Genomic DNA, 22,326 nt, shown 5'->3' with positions numbered 1-22,326 from the left:
CTTTTCCCCTGTCTCTGGACAAATGGATGCTGACCCGTCCACAAAATACACTTCACCTTCATCTAGTGCATTTTGATTTGCTTTGGGAATGTTGTCACCTTCCCCCTCGTACGAGGCACAATCGTGATTTTGCATGTCTTCCACTGTGCATGGTTCTGTGAAGAATGTGGCAGGATTTACCGTTTTGCAGCACAATATGTGGATGTTGGCACTAGAAAGTATAATCTTGTATGCGGCTGCTCTTTGCATAGTGAGAATTGCAAAAAGCGAGTGCTCCACAAACAACGTTATCGAACATCCCATCACTATGGTGGCACTTTTTTCAATTGCAAAGGCGGCGGCTGAGAGAGCTTGTTCGCACGCGAAGTGCCCTTGCATCACTGCATCTACTGTGCCACTGTAGTAGGCCAATGGCTTGTCTCCCAGAGATGTTTTTTGTGTTAGGACGGCGGTCATGAGTGTTCCATTACAATGAGAAAACAGGTAGAATTCTCGGTCATAATGCGTGCTCGCAAGGACGGGGGCTGTGGAAATGAGATCTTTTAGAGTGTTAAAAGCTGCATAAATTCTTGTGTCCACGTGATAGCTGTGTTTTCCTTTTGGGCTTCTTTTAGCACTTGTAGAAGGGGCCTTGTGTACACTGCATAGTCTAAGATCCATACTCGGCAATAGTTACATATGCTGAGAAACTTCTGCATGTCCTTTACTGTATAGGGTCTGATTGTCACACGCACTGCTGCTGCTCTATCGGGGAGTATTCTTTTGCCATCCTTTGATATCAGTTGTCCCAAATATAGTACCTCTGTTAGGCAATACTGCAACTTTGCACTGTCACCTTGTACCCTTTTTCTGCTAGCAAATTCAGTAATGCAATGGAGTCTGCTAGGCACTGTTCTTCACTCTCCCCACAGACTAAAAGATTGTCTACGTACTGTATTATAATGCTCTTGACGTCAATGTTTCCTAGATCTTCATGTAATATCCTATTGAAAATGCTTGGACTCTCGCAATAGCCCTGGGGTAACCTGCAATTCTCATATCTCGCCCCCTGCCCCCAGGGTAAAGGCTGTCCAATATTGTGAAATTTGAAATGTGTAGCAGATTTTGGGATGCTGCACAAAATGGATGCGTGATTTGGGACATGGGGAAATTCCTTCTGTATGACGTCATTACGTGGGTGTAAGTCCTGTATCATCCTCCAAGCCTCTCCCTTTGCTTTTTCAATCAGGTAAATTGCCGTATTACATGGGGAATTTGATGGCACAATAATGCCCTGCTGTAGTAGTGCATGTATGGTTTCTTTTATTCCTTCCTCTGCTTCCCTGGACATTGTTTCACTTGTGGCAACACCGCACCAGGTTTGAGTTTTAATTTAACAGGTGTCACTTCTTGTAAGAGACCTACATCATGGGGATTTGACGTCCATACCTTGGCAGGCACCTGCTGCATGTCCGCATCAAAAAAGGTTGGGCGCACTGACAACAGCCATGAGGGGGGTTGTTACTCTTCTGTGCTGAATTATTATGTTGCAGGGCATGCAAATTTCCATTATCTCTCCGTCACAGTCTTTGTCAGTGAATACCTCCTCATCAGTCAAATCGTGCAGCGCAATGTTTGGGTCTATGCATAGGGCTGTTCGCCACTCGCATCCACGCATGTCCAACCCTATCACCACGATAAGTTGAGCTGAAACTTGTACACCATGCAAATCTAGGGACAGCATGGATCCAGGTACCACCTCAGGGGCAGCCATTGGGCGGAAGACAAAGTCAGAAGGTACTCTCCATTCTTGTTGTATTATCTCGGGTAATCCTTTTGGCCAAAACCTGTATACCGTACACAAACATTTCTGCCTCAATGGGCACTCCTCGAAAAGCTATTTAATTTGCTATTGTGTTAATCAGCAGCATTGCTCTGAGGGGACATATTCCCGGGGTTGAGCACACTATCCCTCTATAAGTAAAGGAGATTGTGATGTTGAGTTTACTAAGGAGGTCCCTTCCCAGCAACTTTATCGGCAAGGCGTTGTGGTACAATACGGGTGCTTGCACTGTCTTCCCACCTACTGTTATGTCCAAATCTTTAGTGTATGGAACCATTACTACAGCCCCAGAAAAACCTTGCGTGTCCAACTTCCGGTCCGAAAGCGGGAACCCGCCCTCCATCAGACATGATTTTTCCACCCACGAGGCCACCATAAAGATGAACTGCTTATTTCCTATCTCTGCCCCCACCAATGGTTGCTCGTCTGGACGTAGAGTAGTTGACAGGATTGGACACGCAAGTGCTCTCTGTGGGCTGGCCTAGTCTGGGTGTATGTTTGTCGCTGGGAAAGTAAAAACATTTTCCCCTACCATGGCCCTTCCTCTGAAATATGCTGGCGCTCCGTTGTGCGTGTTTACCATTTGATTCTGACGTGATACGCGCTGCTGTGTCCCTTGTGGTGGTGCTCTCTGTTCTTGCATATAGAGGGTGTCACACTGTTCCTCTTGTCTGTATCCACCCATAGACAGCCCATATGGGCTACCTGGGTGGGGGTGGCCATACTGTTGTTTGTAATTCTTACCTGGTGCATTTTGGTAATACCCCGTGGGACGGACGCAACATTCCCTCGCAAAGTGGCCCCATCTACCACATGACCAACACATTCCTTGTCCTCCCTCTCTGGGTCCCTGTCCTCCATAGCCTCCCATCTGTCCTCGGTACCCACTGCTTCCTCTTCCAGGTCTCCCTGGCCATTGAGGCCCTCCATACTGCTCCTGTCCAGCCCATTGCTCTTGTCCGTTTGCTACCCAGGCGACTGCCATTTGTGCTTGTATTACTACTGCCCCCTCCTCCCCTTCTCCCTGTCTCTCGGTGGGGAGGGCGGCTATTACTGCTGCGACCTTCACTAATTTATTTTGTACAAGCTTTGCTTCATCGGCCAGTCGTCTCTGTGCTTTCTCCCTTTCTTTGATCGTCCTACAGTGGTGCACTATGATGCTCTGTATTTCTGGCCAATCCTTGGCTTCTATCCAAGCAATGTTATCAAGGGCCTTCTGTACCTCCTTTGGGAAGCCTCTCTTGATTATGAAGTAAAAGAGGGCGGTAGACTGATCCCAAGCCGTGCCTGTCTCCACCCTCCACAAGACCTGAACTCAAAGAATGAATTGTGTAGCATCTTCCTCATCCCCCATTATGCATTGCATGCAATCAGGGGTGTTGGGGAAGGTTCTGCGCAATGCATCAACCCTGTGCCCTCACATTGTTGAATGAAGCTCCATCATTGTGGCCACAATCTATTGTAACTCCTGGCCACCCCGCCTTCACTCACACTCAGTTTGCTTGGTCAGCCACTGCGGACACTAACAGGCTTATGACATCCCCTATTGTTAACGGGACCTCTGCAGTATTCTTCTCAAAGTCATATATCCATTTGCTAGCACCCCAGAGAGTGGTGGCAACCTCTTTAACAAGTTGGCTTTATCCATTAATGCCCAGGGTACATAGTGAGGTATCCCCATCCCTTTGTGGATCAGAGGCATCTGTAACTTTGATTTCCCCTTCCCTTTACTTACCTTCATTCCTTTTTTCTTTGCTAGCGCCATTCTCCTTATCCTACTTCTCAACCGTCCAGGAAGGATGCCATCCTTCTTCCTCCCCGTTGTCACTCAGTATTGTCCGCCTTGGCAGTGGCACACCACCTGCCCTGGCCCCTTCCTCATACTCATCTAGATCGCTCCAACATTCCTCTTCCCTGTCAGATGTCAAACTCCCATTCCCCGTACTTACCTGCTCATCCTCTCACCCTTCCTGGATCACCTTAACGGGTGTACTATCAATATGGAGCAGAAAAACCTCTGATCTCCAGTCCTCCTCTGTGCGGCACGCAGATATGCTGGATGGTGGGGGAGGCAGTGTTTTCTCACCCCCTGGCAAAAGTTGGCTACTCTCGCACAATGTCCTTAAACGAGATAATTCTGCCTGCATGGTCGTTATCTGTGATTCTTAGTCTCGGGTCAGGCGCCCTAGTTGTACCAGGGGTGCGCATGTTGGGCTATACAAACCTTTAGGGTTGTAAGGGGGAGGGGGTGCTGCTGCTGGCATGGGGGGCACGCTTGGGCGGGCTAAGCAGAATGGGTCGCTATATCCTTCAGCGGGTTTGGTTAATAATGGAGATATCTTTTTGGGTTCTTCCCCCTCCTCCTTTCCTTCCCTTCCCTCCTCCTTAGTTACTGTTACCTGCGGGTGTCACTCTCTATCTTTGTTATTAGCAGGTGGGACCTCCTCAAACATGCGCCAGAGGTCGAATACCTCCCTTCTATTCTGGAGCTGTTTTCCCTTGTATTTAATTGATAAGTATGTTGCCACAAGGTCTAATACTGTTTTGTCAAAAGACCCTCCTACTGGCCATATCTGGGACACCACATCCGTTAACCATTGCTCATGGTACCTTTTTATTTTTTCACTATACAATGGAAGATGTTGGCATATATGCAGGAAGGGCGTGTCTGCATCCATTCTTTCTCTTTACCGCTAAGGTGCGTGCGTGCATGTATATCAACTACTATAGCCACCTTGGTTATGCCTTTATATTCTGGTCATCATAAAACTTTTTATAACCTTATAGCAAAACACTTTCAAGTTCTGAACATTTCGCACCAATGCAATATAGCCAGCAAAAAAGGAACCCAAAACATCAAACATGGAACATAGAGGCATGACACACTGACTAACTATATTCACAACGAATGACATAGAACATGTGCCCTCCCTACCCTTTTCGTCTGCTATCCCTTTCCTTAAAACCCAGAGTCTTCCCTTTCACTCGCGTTTTACATTCACCCTTCCCTGGCCCTTATGGGCCGACCTCTATAGAGTGTCTATCAAGAGTAAAGAAGAAAGAGTAACTAATATTTTCCGAGTCTTCTCCATATACAAGACTCCCACTTATTTCTTTTTCATCATTTGTAATCCTGCACTGGTCAAGACAGTACCATGCGGCGCCGCCTTCCATCCCCTTGCCGAACTAGGCTCCTGTATCTCCACTTATTCCGTCACCTGATATAAAAACCTAATGGCCATATGAAGAAAGAAAGAAAAGTTCTCACTCTAACAGTTGTTCACTTATATGTTGACTCAACCCACAAGTTGTTCTCCCATTACTTAATCTGACTCCGTTCCCGTTATTTTCCCCCTTCTTTAATTCTTCTCGCAATCAATACTCACGTGCTCGTGTTGATCCGAGAGCCTCCGTGCGCTGTCTATCCACAATCGGGGTGCCGTTCAGAAGCGTGCATGTTTACCAGTCAACCGTATATGGGCAGCCTTGTTGCAGGTGCCCCGGATCTCTTTGCGATGGTCGGGGGACTTCTCGCATCAATCACACTAAGGGGTCATCAAGTGAAGCTGGTCATTCACCAGAAAATTACAAACCAAATGTCAGAATAAATGGACACACCCTGGTAGGGAATGAGACCAGGAGAAAGATTGTGAGTCAAACAAAGATATGCTTTATATATTAGTAAGTGTGGCCTGCAGAGGACTCTGCATCTCTGAGAGCGCTCTGCCAAGAATACAGAAACATTGCATTTTATCTGAAATACACGTCATCCATGAAAACATTCTATAGGTGTTACATGGTGCCACTTCATTGGTTCAGTTAGATAGTACAGTACACAATATACGGTGTTGATGCTGCTTGATTGGGTGGTGCTCAACTTGTTACTTCTTGTGGCATGTGGGTCAGATGGGCTCATCTGGGAGGGGTGGGGGCCATGCTGAGTCAGCGCAGTTGTAATTCTAACTAATCTAAACTACATAACAGTTACTGGCATACGAGATTTAATGTATGACATAAAAGTCATTCAAAAATGCAAGGTTATCTATAAATCGTGTGGGCACATGTGCACATTCATGACCTAGGCCCCATTCAGGACAGGGGCGCGGTGGTGCAGGTGCCTTATCTGAACGTGTCATTCTAAGATTAATTTGCCTAGCAGTTTGTGGATCAAACAAGGGCATTGGTGGGTGTTAGTACATGAACAATATATGATCACACTGGATTAGTTATATGGGGGGGCATGCCAGGGTGGGCCACTGGGAAGGGTCTCACCAACTGTTACATGAAACGAACGCAACGGGGCAAAGGGTATGCAGGCGATAATTCCTAAAGGTAGGGGACTAAAGAGCAGGAGCATGTCTTGCAGAGATGGATGGGTTCTGCAAGCCAGGCTCTAGCTCGGTCAAACACAGGGCAATGATCTTAGAGGAAGGGAAAGAATACAGTGTCCATTTGCAACAATTCGCACCCATGCTCCCATGGGAACAGGACAGCCGCAGCGCAGGGGAGGAGGAGATGGGAGGGCGGTCAGGCTGGCTGTTCGTGGCGCTGAAAGGGGTGAAAGAAGGAGAGGGCTTCTTATTGAACACTGTGCGGCCTAGTACAAAATGGAGTCATGAATTCTACAACATGGAGTCTGGGGACACGCAAAATGAATTGGGTTTGTGTCATTCAATGGCTTCCATGCTCTTGTCACCAAGAGCTTGGGCAAGGGACGTATCCAGCAATTTAATGAGCATAAGATTCACTTCACAAAGAATGTAGGGGTATCATAAAGGACCCTTCCTCCCTTACACTTGTAAGACCCCACTCTCTACCCTTTTAAACATCAGAGGCATAGACAGGGTAGGGCCTGAGCAGGCAAGGCCTAGACAAAATCTGTAATTGCCCACCCAACAGCATTGTGTGGGCATTTACAGAAACTAATGTCACTGCAGTGTGCCCAGTTACATTAGCTTGAGGCCCCACGTGTTAGACAATTCTAGCAATAAGGACATATTCAGTGATTCTTACATTGTTGCTGAAAATATCGCCTGGAGACCCTTGTCTTCAAACCCAGAGGGCCCCTTTATTCATAAATCCACATTCTCTATGTTATCATTTACAGGGGTGGGTGATAGTTGTTTTAATAGGGGCAAACAGTGATACAATTGCAAGACAAAATAAATAAAGGTGTAAAAAATAACGAAATACAAAAATGAAGAGGGTAAAAAACAGTGTCAGGATGGAAAGATATCGAAATATTGGCAATAATATAGTTTTGCAGGTTTGGATTTAAGAGGGAAAAAAACAAATAGACTTCAGTTAATTAAAGGTATAAACGGGTGGACAAAAAAGAAAAAAAGACAGGTAGAAGTGGACACGAATGACAAGTATAAGTGGACCCGGGGGGGGGCGGGTGGGCGTCCCCCTGGAAAGGGTGTTAGCAAGGCAAAAGTAGGTGGAATGTAATATGGTAAAAGTGAAAAGACATTCAAAAAGCACAAAACCAGGATTGTAATTCTTAAAAGGTCCACCAGATGGCAGTCACAGACAATAGAAACAGTAGATATATACATCTGCATGTGGAAAATATGGGCGCTGTAACAGGTATTTCATTTTTTTGGAAGTTATTAATGTGTCTTTATAAAGGTATTTAGGTGTTTTGTCAGTGATAAATTCACATATAACCATAATAGGTTGTTTGTATTGTTAATTTAAAGTACCCCATTTTTATGTAATCTTGGCTGGAATTTTTTTTACTTTGGTACTGCAGTACTATTGTTGTGTAGTCTGCTTGTGTGCTACCACACAGCCCTCCTGAAGTGTATAGTCTGCCCTCAGCCTGAACAACCCTAAGAGGAAAAGGAAGTATGCATGTCTGGCTGTTAATGTATTCGCTGCTGGTTTCATAGTAGTGTGGGCCACAGTAGGAGATGTATTCACTACTCATCCCTGAACTCCTGTAGAGCAGTCGTCATTTTGTCAGAGTCATGCAGGCCCTAAGTGGTCGCCACTGACAAGGAGGAAAGGCGGTTGAAGTAAAGGCTGATAAAGGACCATCTAGGAGATGATTGGACAACAGACTTTGAACACTAAGGTGGGATCAAGAGAGTGGTGGTTTCTGGATGCATCTGAAAATTGTTTTCATACTACTATCTAAATACATGAAAAGTGAAGTGTACGACAGGAAATCTCTGTTCCATTCATAGAATTCTGTAACGCTCACCTGATTCCCACAGAGGCGCCGGTCTTGGCAGGATGGTGTCTGTGACTCGAAAAGTGAAGTGCAGGACTCAATTGGCTTCCGGGGCTGAGCCTCTTCGCACTGTGTGTCTAACTCAAAGAGTGAGATATCTGCAGGTGAAAGAATATGGGGTTAATGATCTGGGGTTGTCGGGTATCTCTCTCCCTTTCCCTTCCTCGCTTTTCCGTGGAGCCCCCAAGGTCAACGTGCTCACCTTAGATAGGTGAATGCTGGACTCTCCATCTGCGTCTGGTGCAGGGTGCCGTTGCCAGTTCCTTCACTGGGTGAAACGTAGGCCTCTTGACATCAGAGGATTGCTACCGTCGTTAACTGCACGAACGGTGAGTTTCCGGACACCTTTTAAGTCCTTACAGTCTTTAGGTGCGTGGGCACGTTAATGTGGAACAGGGCTCTGTATAATGCTTTTTCTATTTGTCTTGCAGGGCTCTTGAGGTAGAAGATGGTGTGAAGAAAGCCGAAGTTCGAGCCAGAGTCTTGGAATGAAGCGCTTGGAAATGCGTAAGTAAATGCCGGTTGTCTGCTTTTCAAAAGCTCTCTAACTGTCTCTTTTCCCTTGCAGTTGTGAGTTCGGGTGTTGAAGAGACGCTGGAAACGCCGGAGTATTTGCATGCGCCCTATTGTGGCGGGCGCGATGGCGCGTAAGTAAAATACCTGTCTAATGTCTCTTCTTTTGTCTTTCAGGTGCAGGATTGCAGCGTTGAAGAAAAACGGAATTCGCGGAGTGCCGGTAAGTAATTCCACACCGGAATAACTATGCTTTTGTCTTCACAGGCGGAGGAGCAGCGTGAAGAGATGGTAGCTGCCAATGGATCAGGTGAGGAAAGCGCTGTGCGTGGAGGTTGCCGTGCTAACCTGTTGTTTCTTGTCTTTGCAGGTGCTACTGAAGGCTGGATACAGGAATGGTAAGCGTTTGTTCTTGCAGGTTCAGGATCGGAAAGAAGAAAACTGGAACAGACACAGTGAGCGTTCTGCTGCAGATGCAGAATAACGCGAAGCACGTTTCATCAATCGGGTGTGGTTTAAATAGCCTTGGAGTGATTAGGCGTCTTCCTCCACGGCCTCGCCTAAGTAAGAAAAGAGTTCCTGTTCCAGAAGAGTTCCAGTGTTGTATCCAGGGAGTGGAGCTTGCCCCACCCAGGTAAGAAAGTAGTCCCGGCTCACAGAGGATTCCTATGTGGCTGGTAAGTAAGCAGCATGGTCTGCTGCAGGTAAGTCCACCCAAGCATCTTCATACAAATTATGAGCCCGGCGCTTCCAGTGCCGGGACCAGTGACTTTGATGAGCCTGGTGCCACCGGCGCCAGGACAAGGTCCAAAAGGTCCCAGTGGGGCCCGGCTGTTGCATAGGATGAAGGTTAGGGGCCTGCTTCCAAGGACGTTGGGCTGGTCCTAGCTCCTTGGAAGCAGTGATCATGACAGCACCCCCCTCAAGGCCCCTCCTAAGCGTGTCTTCTCCGGGGGTTTTGGCTTGTCGGGGTGATTCAGATGGAATTTCTTGACCAGACGAGGTGCGTGGACATGTTCTGAGGGTTCCCAAGACCTTTCCTGGGGGCCGTATCCTTTCCAATCAACCAGGTAATATAATTTAGATTTGGAGATTTTGGAGTCTAGGATGTTCTTTACTTCGAACTCAAGTTCTCCATCCACTAGAACAGGTTCTGGGAGTTCGGTCAATCGGGTTTCTGGTTGTACTGGTTTTAGTAATTTCAATTTGACAGCCACCGGATTAATTATGGCAGAGATGAGATAGGGTCCTAAGTATCTCGGGATGAAGGTGTGGGGTCCTTTTAGAGGCAGATGCTTAGTGGATAACCAGACCTGATCTCCCACTGCGTAGTGAGGGGCCTCTTTACGGTGTTTATCCGCTCCTTTCTTGTATAGAGCTTTAGCTCTTTGCAGATGAGCAGTGGCTTCTTTAAAAGTACGAGTGATCACCGAGTGCAAGTGATCCACAGCAGGTATTTCGAATTCTTGGGGAGGATCCTGGTTAGAGGTCCTAGGATGGTTTCTGTATAATAGGAAGAAGGGAGTCTTCCCGGTTCCATAATGGGTCGAATTGTTATAAGCGTATTCAGCGATCCAAAGGATATCCTTCCAAGGGTTTTCAGTTTGTTGGAGCATGCAACGTAAATATTGCTCCAGAGTTTGATTTGTCCTCTCAGTTTGTCCGTCAGTTTGGGGATGGTGACTGGTTGAAAGTCTCACATCAATTTGGGCTAAGCGACAGCAACTTCGCCAAAAGTGGGAGATGAATTGACTTCCCCTATCAGAGACCAAAACCGAGGGAAAACCGTGTAACCGAGCGATGTTTTCTAAGAATTCTCGGGCTAATACTGAAGCTGAAAGTAGGCCCTTCAAGGGAATGAAGTGAGCCATCTTGGAGAATAGATCCATGACTACTAAAATGGTATTATACCCTGAGCATGGAGGTAAGTCCGTGATGAAATCCATGGACAGGGTATGCCATGGACAGGGAGGGACGTCCAGTGGGTGTAAGAGGCCGGCTGGTTTCTCCTTCTGACTTTTATTCTGAGCACACACACCACAGAAGATTACAAAGTCTCTAATATCCTTCTTCCATGATGGCCACCAGAAATGTCTTTTGACCTTTTCCATGGTTTTGGTAATGCCAGGGTGACCCTCCATTAATGAGTCGTGATAACAGGAGATTACCTGTTTTTGTATTTTCTCACAGGGCAAGTACAATCGTCCTCGGAAATATGGTAGGTCTTGGTCCACTGAGAAATCCTTCCCCTTGAATTGCCAGTCCTGTAATTCTGCCGGAGTTAGGAGTGATTTGACTGTAGTCTCGATGTCTTCAAAGGATTGAGCGCTGACCAAGCCCAAAATCCTTTGTTCTGGGATTATGGGTATTGGTTCAGGATTGGTCAAGTGTTCATCTATTCCCATCCGGGAGAGGGCATCTGCTTTTCCGTTTTTACTGCCTGGTCGATAAGTAATTATAAAGTCAAACTCAGCCAAAAACAGAGCCCAGCGGAGCTGCCTGGAAGACTGAGCTTTGGCCGTCTTCAGATATTGTAAGTTGCGGTGATCTGTCATTACGGTGACTGTGTGTCTGGCTCCCAAAAGATAATGCCGCCAGGCTTTAAAGGCTGATAGCTAAAAGTTCCTTGTCTGTAATTAAATAGTTGATCTTGGGAGCCGAGAATTTGCGGGACCAAAAGGCTACAGGATGTAATTGGTGTGTGACCGGATCTCTTTGTGATAAAACTGCCCCCATAGCAAGACTAGAAGCATCTGTTTCTACGATGTAGGGGAGTTCTGGGCGAGGGTGTTTTAGAACAGGTGCAGAGATGAATTTAGCTTTTAAGTCCTGAAAAGCTTGTTCCGCCTCGGTAGACCACTCAAAACGTTTGTTTTTCTTTAATAGAGCGGTGATGGGCTGGACTATTCGAGAGAATTCAGGAATGAACCTGCGGTAAAAGTTAGCGAAGCCTAACATGCTTTGAACTCCTTTTACAGAGGTTGGTGAAGGCCACTTGATGATTGCATCGACTTTCTTTGAATCCATATGGACTCCGTTTGGTGACAATATGAATCCCAGGAACTCAACTTCAGTTACGTTGAAAACGCATTTTTCAAGCTTAGCAAAAAGGTTATGCTGACGTAATCTCTCGAGGACCTCTTTAACGTGTTTCTGATGTTCCTCTTCAGATGATGAATAGACGAGGATGTCATCAATGTAGACAACAACACACACATCTATGAGTTCTCTAAGGACATCATTCATAAAATACTGGAAGGCGGCAGGAGCGTTGCATAGTCCAAAGGGCATAACTTGATATTCAAACAGCCCATACTTGGTGCGGAAGGCCGTCTTCCATTCATCGCCCTCTTTTATTCGTACCAAGTGGTAGGCTCCTCTGAGATCCAACTTTGTATATATACATGCGTCTTTCACTTGGTCCAGGAGTTCAGGGATCAAAGGTAACGGGTATCTGTTTTTAACAGTGATTTGATTCAGGACGCGGTAATCTATACAAGTCCTAAGGTCTCCTTCCTTTTTCGGAACGAAAACAAAGCCGAGGAAGCTGGAGATTTTGAAGGACGGATAAATCCGTTAGCTAGGTATTGGTCCAGATATTGTCTGAGGTGAAGATTCTCTGGCTCGGTGAGGGCATAGATCCTACTGCAAGGAGGAGTTGTTCCGGGTATCAGATCTATTTGACAGTCGTAAGACCTATGAGGAGGCAGGGTGTTAGCTTGGTCCTTCCGAAAGACGTCTTGGAATTCCTGGTATTCGGGAGGTAGTTTGGGAACCTCAGAAGAGATTGCCGCCAGTGAAACATCCGGCCGAGGATAACAAGTGGAGATACATTCTGGAAACTGAACCGTCTTTGCTCGCCAATCGATCTGAGGATTGTGCTTCACTAACCAAGGAATTCCCAGAATGATCTGGAACTGAGGGGCCTTGATCACATCGAACACGATTTTCTCCCGGTGTCCCTTTTGGCTCACTAACGTCACTTCTTGGGTGGCGTGAGTTACTGGTCCGGAGGCTATCTCCGTGCCATCCACTGTAGTAATGACCTCTTTTACTGCCTTAGGGACAAGAGGTAGATTCATCCTTGATACCATTTCACGGTCCACATAATTACCGATTGCTCCGCTGTCGATGTAAGCTTCAATTGCATGCAAACGATCCAGACTTTCAGGGCTAATGAGGACCATAGGCACCACGAAATGCGAGGTCATGGAACAGATTTTAACGCTCGGCAAGAGGACCTCTACACTTGTCGGGCTAGGTCGTTTCCCTGCTCAGAATTTGTGGTACAGGTATCTGCAGCTCCTACAGCCTTCTTAGCTGGTTTCACTGGACAGTCTCGAAGAAAGTGCCCCGAGTTTCCGCAATAGAGGCATAATTGCAGCTGTCTTCTCCTTTCTCGCTCTTTTTGAGTTAAAGGTCCTTTCATGCCCCCTATTTGCATGGGTTCCACGGTGTCAGCTCCCCTAGTAGAGGTCTGCGGTTTAGAAAACACTTAGGTATCAAATTTGGAACGATCAGCCTTTCTGTTCTGTAATCTGTGGTCCAATTGAACAACTAAGTCAATATAGTCTGAGCATTCTTGTGGAGGATTCACAACTTGAGCTAACACATCCTTGAGCTCTCCACGCAGGCCTCTGTAGAAAAGTGTTATTCTTTTATCCTCAGGCCATTGAGTTTCCACTATAAGTCTGTTAAATGAGGCAATGTAAGTCAAGAGGTCTTGATTACCCTGTCGTAACGAAAGGAGTTCATTGTCCAAGGCCTGCCCTTGTGCATGTCTTGCGAACAGTTTCTGTATGCTGGACTGGAAGGCCTGGAAATCATGAAGAACCGGATCATCCTGAGTGACTAAAGGGATCGACCAATCTGCGGCACTGCCACTGAAATAAGAAAGCACAAAAGCCACCTTGGCCTGATCTGTTGGGAAGGCAGCTGGTCTACATAAGAAGTGTAGGCGGCACTGGTTAATGAACACTGCAAATCTCTTTGGGTCACCAGAAAAGCGTTCGGGCGGAGCCAAGGGCACATTACCGGGTAGATTGATTTGCACTGGATTTGAGGAGGATGCTGAAGGATGATTTCCTCCTGGAGCGGGCAAAGGTGTTTGTCCTGCCTGCGTTTGTAGCAATTGCCTAGCGAGGTCCTCTGTTCGCTCCTTGGATATTATCAGCTCTCTTCTTAGAGCGTTTGTCTCCTGACGAGCTGCATGTACTTCTGCTCTTAGTTCCCCAAGCAACTGGGCCAATTGATCAGTATCCGAGGTTTCCATTGCGCCTGGGTAGGAGTTTTGCGGTGGGCTTCGCGTTCTGTAACGCTCACCTGATTCCCACGGAGACGCCGGTCTTGGCAGGATGGTGTCTGTGACTCGAAAAGTGAAGTGCAGGACTCGATTGGCTTCCGGGGCTGAGCCTCTTCGCACTGTGTGTCTAACTCGAAGAGTGAGATATCTGCAGGTGAAAGAATATGGGGTTAATGATCTGGGGTTGTCGGGTATCTCTCTCCTTTCCCTTCCTCGCTTTTCCGTGGAGCCCCCAAGGTCAACGTGCTCACCTTAGATAGGTGAATGCTGGACTCTCCATCTGCGTCTGGTGCAGGGTGCCGTTGCCAGTTCCTTCACTGGGTGAAACGTAGGCCTCTTGACATCAGAGGATTGCTACCGTCGTTAACTGCACGAACGGTGAGTTTCCGGACACCTTTTAAGTCCTTGCAGTCTTTAGGTGCATGGGAACGTTAATGTGGAACAGGGCTCTGTATAATGCTTTTTCTATTTGTCTTGCAGGGCTCTTGAGGTAGAAGATGGTGTGAAGAAAGCCGAAGTTCGAGCCAGAGTCTTGGAATGAAGCGCTTGGAAATGCGTAAGTAAATGCCGGTTGTCTGCTTTTCAAAAGCTCTCTAACGGTCTCTTTTCCCTTGCAGTTGTGAGTTTGGGTGTTGAAGAGACGCTGGAAACGCCGGAGTATTTGCAGGCGCTCTATTGTGGCGGGCGCGATGGCGCGTAAGTAAAATACCTGTCTAATGTCTCTTCTTTTGTCTTTCAGGTGCAGGATTGCAGCGTTGAAGAAAACCGGAATTCGCGGAGTGCCGGTAAGTAAATCCACACCGGAATAACTATGCTTTTGTCTTCACAGGCGGAGGAGCAGCGTGAAGAGATGATAGCTGCCGATGGATCAGGTGAGGAAAGCGCTGTGCGTGGAGGTTGCCGTGCTAACCTGTTGTTTCTTGTCTTTGCAGGTGCTACTGAAGGCTGGATACAGGAATGGTAAGAGTTTGTTCTTGCAGGTTCAGGATCGGAAAGAAGAAAACTGCAACAGACACGGTGAGCGTTCTGCTGCAGATGCAGAATAACACGAAGCACGTTTCATCAATCGGGTGTGGTTTAAATAGCCTTGGAGTGATGAGGCGTCTTCCTCCACGGCCTCGCCTAAGTAAGAAAAGAGTTCCTGTTCCAGAAGAGTTCCAGTGTTGTATCCAGGGAGTGGAGCTTGCCCCACCCAGGTAAGAAAGTAGTCCCGGCTCACAGAGGATTCCTATGTGGCTGGTAAGTAAGCAGCATGGTCTGCTGCAGGTAAGTCCACCCAAGCATCTTCATACAAATTATGAGCCCGGCGCTTCCAGTGCCAGGACCAGTGACTTTGATGAGCCTGGTGCCACCGGCGCCAGGACAAGGTCCAAAAGGTCCCAGTGGGGACCGCCTGGTGCCTAGGATGAAGGTTAGGGGCCTGCTTCCAAGGACGTTGGGCTGGTCCTAGCTCCTTGGAAGCAGTGATCATGACAAATTCTGACTCTTTGTGGTAAATTACTAGGAATCAATATTGTTATCTGTCATGGACTAAACATCTTCATCAGTGAGATTTTAAGGTTTTTAATCAGAGTTGTATACTAAACAGTGCTTAATTTGTGGGGGGATAGGGGGCTTGGCAGGGCTCAGCCCTGGTACTTATTTCTGAGCCCAGCTTGAATATTTTGTGGTGTTATAGCATTTTTTTATTTTAACTGTCTGTCAGTCATAGAAACATAACAATCATCAACAGTGTGCACTGTCCAGGGTCTCTACATCCTGGTCTGCCACATTGTTACTCACAAGCCTGATGACCCGGGTTGTCATAGCAAGTGTGAGGAATTAGACCACTGCACGGTTGGTGAGCACTCGCTTGTGTTTTTTGACATTTTAAATGAAATTCAATGATGGTAGATCAACCTCCCGAATGTGTGGGGCTAATCAGCACACATTTTCCTATGGTCACTGCCCAACATACACATAGATCTGTGTGCTATGGGTGCACACAGCCTACAGGCGCAGTTCCCCTGTCATATTTAGTTGGGGTATGACAGCCAAGAGTACACCATGTCATCTCAGAAGAGGGAGGACAAACCTTCCTCCTGCCATGGCGAGCCTAATTAACTAACAAAGGCTCCATGGATCCACTCTGACGTTTGTTTTAGCTCTGTAGATGGTGGCAACAATTAACATAATTAACATTCTAATAGAGTGTACTTTAAAGAGGACCACATGAGGCCTGACTGCAGAGACTAACAAAGGAGACAGAAAACCCCAACAACCTTTTAGATGCATGGTGTCAAACTGAAGCCAGCACCCGCCCTCATTATCGCGTTGAGAGAAAAATGTCATGTCTAGGAGACCTGCCGGTTTAATCAGAAAACACAGAGAGCTCCTTTAACCAGAGAGAATCTTTGATCCACAACAGACAGGAAGATGGTTGGGACTTAGTATTGCATGTTTTCACCCCTTTACCTTTTCTGCTGCAAAGCACTCTGGTTATGACCTCACGCATACAGAAGATTGCTGATGGGGATGCAGGATTGGGTCATCAAGATAAACTTAGCCAACATCAAATCCTTGTGGTCCAATTGGCTTTAAAAGAGCCCCTCTTTTGGGCAGATCATCTGAAGACTTTGCAAGGAGAAACAAGAAAATCTCAGCATTGGACCCTGGCTGGAGGTACAGTCTACCTTACATCTTCCACCAGTGAAGGAAGGCCAGGGCCTCCAAGAGGGAAGCAAGATCCCTCCCCTAAACGTCTCCCAGGGAACAAAGGGATATACTGAATCAAGAGTACCCTCAGGCAGCTTCAGATTTGTTACCCAGCCAGCACACAGCGTGCCCTACTGGGTCTGCAGCAAGATTCCTAGGTGGGAAGGGCCAGAGAGTCTCTGGACAAAACCAAGGACAAGGCAGCTGCCTGCAACACTCTTCTCAGCTTTGGGCCGTCCAACTTAAAGGACAACACAAGCTGAGTGAAGAAGCTAGGAGGGGTGCATCGACAAGCATTTACTGACGTCTGCCTTATAGGACATTTTCAAGTCAATCGAACCCCAAGAGCTGCAACCGACTGCACCGCTGACTGATGTAACGGCATAGTCGCTAAAGCTGTCCGAGATGCCTCGACCAGTGCCTCAGAACCACCGACCAGCACTGAGAAAATGATTCCTGACACTGAGCTGCCATGTAGGCCAGCCTGGAGCCATCCATTCAGCTTTGCTCACCAAACTGCCTGCCGCCTGATACCTGCAGCTGTCTCCCATCTTGAACTCTGTCACAGAAGCTGCAAAGCATGCTGAAACTGCCTCAACGCTGTCAAGCACCAAGAACTCCTACAGCACAAGGTACATTGTGGTTCTGTCTCCCTGTTCCTTCTCTTAAGGTCCCTAGTGACATTTCATGACCCATTACTCCCTTTGTGCTGAAACCAAGTATCCCTGAAATATTGTGATTAATTACTATACCGACTACCCTCCTGTCAGTATCCAGAGTGCATCCCCTTTCCTTCTATGAAACTGTCTATCCTCTGCCTTCCTTTACAGGGTGGTTTATATTTTGTAGTGTGCTAGAACTGTCTGTTGTGATAATGATAAAGTAGATATTTGTATACAGCCTTGACTGGACAATCCTTTTTATCATTGAGTAATTATTGTATTTTCGCTGTGTTGCAACTAACAAACGATTCACGACCATGAAGAGATAAGCCTGCTGTTCTGTCCACGTTACCAAAATTGGACAAGGAGGTTCATAGTTTGCTTGTGTTTCCAATCTGTTTGGATCCTTTCTGATGTACTAGAGATGTGGGGCTGATTGATAGTTTAGAAACCGAAATGCATCCCTGGACCACTGGTGCCTCGGAAGTTGATTCATCACAGCAGGACTATTTATCAATTTTCATGAAAAACAATGAGATGCAAGGTGACAATTCTGGGCACCGATGGTCGCCATGTCCAAAAACTGCTCCACTCAGCCTGCATGACACTACTGCAAATTCTCTAGTGTAATAACCATCAGGGTGGGTTGACAAAAACAGGACCATCACCAGCCAGCAGCCTGAACAAAGGGGCAAAATCAGTGAAAAGACCCACATCGGAGGGGAGAACCACTCAAGAGTGCCAATAGGCAAGGCGATCTTGCTGCAGTGTTTCACAGGAAACTTGCCAGTTCAAAAATGATTTTGCTTACATTCGACCAACGATTTACCATCGTAGCAAATCATTTTTGTTTGTTTTTATTGCGGTTAGATGAGACATGCTCTTCTTGACAACAATAGGATTAGAGCACAGTGTTAACGGTGATGTGTTTTAAAGAAACACTTAAAAAATATTGTTTTCCAAGACACAACTAATTTGTTATGTTGATGTCACACTCAATGAATCGGTGGGAGTTGCAGCTTTATCCCCAAATATGTATTTATTTTCCATTTATAAGCATGCTCAACCCTCGGGCATCAAGGTGCTGTTGCATTACATGTTACACATAGAAAACAGTTGGCGGCATTCAAGAGGGGTGTTGCCCCTTCAACTCAAACAAAGAGCAATGTTTTCAGCGTTTTCTTGAAGGCCCAATAAAATTGCTCCGATCTCAGGGCAATGTTGACACCACATAGAGCAGCCAGGTGACACTGTATGGAGCAACAGTAGGTGGAGTCGACAGTAGACGGGGAGCTGCCCCTCCCTGTGCAGAATTTGACCATCTGCATGGTTAGTGTGTGCTCTCCTGGGCTTTTATTGAAGTTTCATAATGAAAATGAATGTGTACAAGAGGGCGGGAAATTCACCGACGGGCCCATAGGTCAGTGCTCACCCTCTATTACTTGTAAGACAGGATAGCTGCACCATGTGAGGGATGGGGGTGCAGGACTCACTTACTCCAACACGACTCAATAATGAGGACTCAGTAGTTTGGCAAAGGGAAGTCTGTTTGGCAAAGGGAAGTCTGTTTAATGACAAGTACATCAAACAGGGAAACAAATGGGAATCAGCATCGTTGCGATCACCTGTCTCGCTCCTTCCTCGAAATTCAGTTGAACAGCAATTCTTATAGGCAATATTCGTCATCATTGATGTCTAATTCTACAAAACTCGTCATGCAATATAATTAGTTAGGAAAGGTAACTTAAGTATATGTGCTATATCTGTATATGATAATGGAACATGCAGATTGGATAACTCTTGACGGGTGGGCGTCTACATCACACGTGATAGACGTCACTGCAAGTACGACGTATCATTGGTTCTACGATGTATAGGACCCCAGATAACTTGGTCCATTGTGATTGGGCAGGTTACACCCCTAGACATAAATTTCCACTTTTAATTAGCAGCATGCAGAATGGACACCCAGGTGCCTAGTGTCCCAAGTTTCACCCTGCCTCCCTTCCATCAATCAGTATTTTGGGCTATGTGTCAATTAGTTGGCTGGGTATGGCCTCGAAACTGTAGCCTCTTATCAGGAAAAGTTATGGCATCCTCGGGTTCTGGGTGACATGAGGCGGTGGTACCTCTTCGCGCCTGGCTGATCACGTGCGAGTTCACCATGAATCTGCTTCAGTTTCCAGCTTTTAGTGTATTTAATTCTGTTTCGGCCTCGCCGCCTGCATGGGCCCCCTTATCTTGACCTTCATGGGGCAGGCTGGTATGCTCTGAAGTCTTGTTAGCTGACGCTCTCCTCCCTTTCTCTGGATGACCTCGATTTCCCAGGCATGAACCGCTCTTTGTTCAGTTTCGATTCCGCTCCTTCTCTTGCCTCTGGCTGGGTTACGAAACTTGGCCTGTCAGGCCTCTGGCAGCCTGGGTACATTTCTGGTTTTACAAAATGGAGTTGCACTTGTATAATGTGTCTTATTGAGGTAGAGATATGGTTGGCGCTTGCCACTCTAATCTTCTACTAAGCATTGCAAGCAGTATCGTTTTCTTTAGCCTCTTGCGATCCAAGCCTATTTACACATTTTTAACTGGTCGGTTGCTTCCATCTTGTCTCATAGCAACGTTTCCTTACGTTTGAACATTGTCTCTTCTCTGTGTCCATTACATTTAATTTCATAGCTATTCGCACTGGCGTGCTTGTCTTCGATAGTCGCTTTTGTTCATTCACGAGTCTTTTCAGGCCCTTGTGTCATTTCCACTGGCCTTCCATTAGGGCTTTTTGGGTCTCTTCATGGACCGTCTGTAGGTGTTCTTAGTTTTGTATCAGCGGCTGGTACGGCTGTCTGATAGGGTACCGTGCTGCCCAGGGTTGTCTGGTTATGGGCGCTTCAACAGGTATGCATCTTCTGATGTACACTGGGCAGAGATCCAGTGCAGCTCTTTGATGGTTCATTTGTTCCTCATATGTCACATACCTTGGTGAGTACTCTACTGGTACCTCGAAATGAGGGGTAGGGTTGCAGGCCATGTCTGGGACCTCCTCTACACTCCCCCCTCTGGTCGGTTCATCGACCACTTCTGCGATCTCCTTCGCATTTATTTCCTTTGATTCTTCGGTGTTATGTTCATCGTCTTCAGGGTTTTTACATGATGGTGTGACTCTGTGAGTCTTTGGAGACCATATTTTTATCACCCCTTTCAAACTCCCTGCTGCTTTCACATGCTCATCTTTGTTCCAGGTCATTAGCTGACATTGTCTATTTGGGCTGCAGTAGATCCATTTTCCTTCATACCTTCTTTGTTTCTTAGGATATGTGAACTTCGTTCCTTCTGGCACAAATTTGCTGGCCTTCACAAAGTCCCTTATTTCTTCATCAGTCTGGTCTCTGGGTTTCCATCCTGGTTCGACATCAACCATTATTTTCATCCCTATGGCTTTCTTTGCAGTTTTCTGGCACTGTGTAATGATTATCTTGATAACACAGAATCCTAGCAGTACCATTGCTAGTAAAGCTCTCAGAAACTTGAATATATCTGCATCCATTGTGGGACCCACGAGAATAGGTCTCCAAACCAGCTGTCATCGTCCACTTCATCACTTTCATTGATCATCTGGTTTTTCAAGTTTGTCAACATACTTATGGCTTCTGTTAAGGTTCTGTTTTCTTCATCATGCGATGGTACAAATGTGTACCATGATTCTCTGATTTTTGCACAGACACCTCCATCCATTGTTGTGATCATGTCAAGCACATATCTGTTCTGGAGGGTCATCAGTCTGATTGCTCTCAGCTCTTCATTGATCGCGTTAAATCCTTTGATAGTGGTATTGATGGTCTGCAATAGCTCCCATCTGGTTATCTGCAACCATTTAGCATTCACTCCAATTTGGATGTGTGGCAAGAGCATCATGGTGAATACTGTTGAGGTGAGGCTGAACAGCCTGTGTTCGTATGGGATTGCATGGAATGCCTCTTCTGATTTGGTAGAAAAGTAATTTTCTCTCTTCATCCTGGATGCCAATTCCACAGATCTCCTTCTCCTTAGATGAGCATCTGCTTTCGGGAAACGGTCCAACTTCAGGTAATTCCTAGGGATCACTAGCGCGGGAATGTGGACCTTCACCAGTGTGCATATGCCTCCCCAGTTTTTGGGTAGTCTTATGTATGCCTTGGATCCACACGCCCAGTAATGGTCCATAATAACTGCGGTTCCTTGTGTCATTCCTGGGGCTTCAAAGATTCGTCTGCAGTTTCCATTCTCTCCCATATTCCTCGTGCCATTACTTCTGAAGCATACTTTTGGGCTTTCCAGTGTTACTATCTGCAGGGGTCCTCCTCTGTCTTCGACCCATGTTAGCAGCTTTACCAGTTGTGGCCATAGAGGTTTGCATAATTTCTGTGAATTCTCTACTGCTTCTCGGCAGGCTCCAAAGACCATCCAAGCTTGTCAGATTACTACTCCTTCTTCCCATCCATCTGGGGAAACCACTGTTCCCCGAATCTGCATTTGGCCTCTGTTCTTCCAGGTCTGAGCCTCTTCTGCAGTTTTTTCCTTGAACGTTCAATCTTGGATTTATTACCCAACTTGTTCCTGATCCTTTGACGCCAGGATTCTCGTATCTGATCACGTGATTCCTTGTGTGCGCCCTGTTCCTTGTTTTAATGTCCTAGACGTAGCCATCTTCATCCGGGTAATCCTTTTCGTTGGCCCATATCAACGAGGCGTCTCTTCCCATAAATTGTCCTCTGGTGTTGCACATTGCTACATGTGATATACAGTGTGCTGTGGGTACATCAATGTCTACAGCCATGAAGAACGTGGATTTTCCCATACTATATGGTAGGAGTGCACAGACGAAGCATTCTCCTTCTGACTGTCTTTGTCCTACTTCTTTCATGTGCTGGTACCATATGTTGTTTCCGAGGTGGGCTGTGCTGTCCAGGTAATCGTTGAGCTCATTGTTATCTTCATGCGGGCTTCTCTCGATTCTCAGCGTTCTTCTGTAGTTTGCTATTATTATGTCTTTTAAAGCATCTGTGCTGATTTTCCACTCTGTGCGTCTTGGTAGGGCGGGCTGCCTTGGCTGTATCTCAGTGGT

At 46.5% G+C, this 22,326-nt stretch overlaps 1 long non-coding RNA gene across 1 annotated transcript in view; it reads right to left on the bottom strand.

Annotated features, from left to right (window-relative positions):
- Nucleotides 1–22,326, bottom strand: part of LOC138481324 (uncharacterized) — a 91,673-nt gene that overhangs the window by 36,337 nt on the left and 33,010 nt on the right. The window contains exon 2 of the long non-coding RNA XR_011274220.1: nucleotides 5,209–5,367. This is a non-coding gene — a long non-coding RNA (uncharacterized lncRNA). The remainder of the gene's footprint in view (nucleotides 1–5,208; nucleotides 5,368–22,326) is intronic.

This window comes from Ambystoma mexicanum, chromosome 5p (assembly GCF_040938575.1).
Source record: "Ambystoma mexicanum isolate Mex_15411 chromosome 5p, UKY_AmexF1_1, whole genome shotgun sequence".
Taxonomy (NCBI): Eukaryota; Metazoa; Chordata; class Amphibia; order Caudata; family Ambystomatidae; genus Ambystoma; species Ambystoma mexicanum.
The sequence above is the reverse complement of the archived record's forward strand: the minus strand, read 5'-3'. Positions and strand labels throughout refer to the sequence as shown.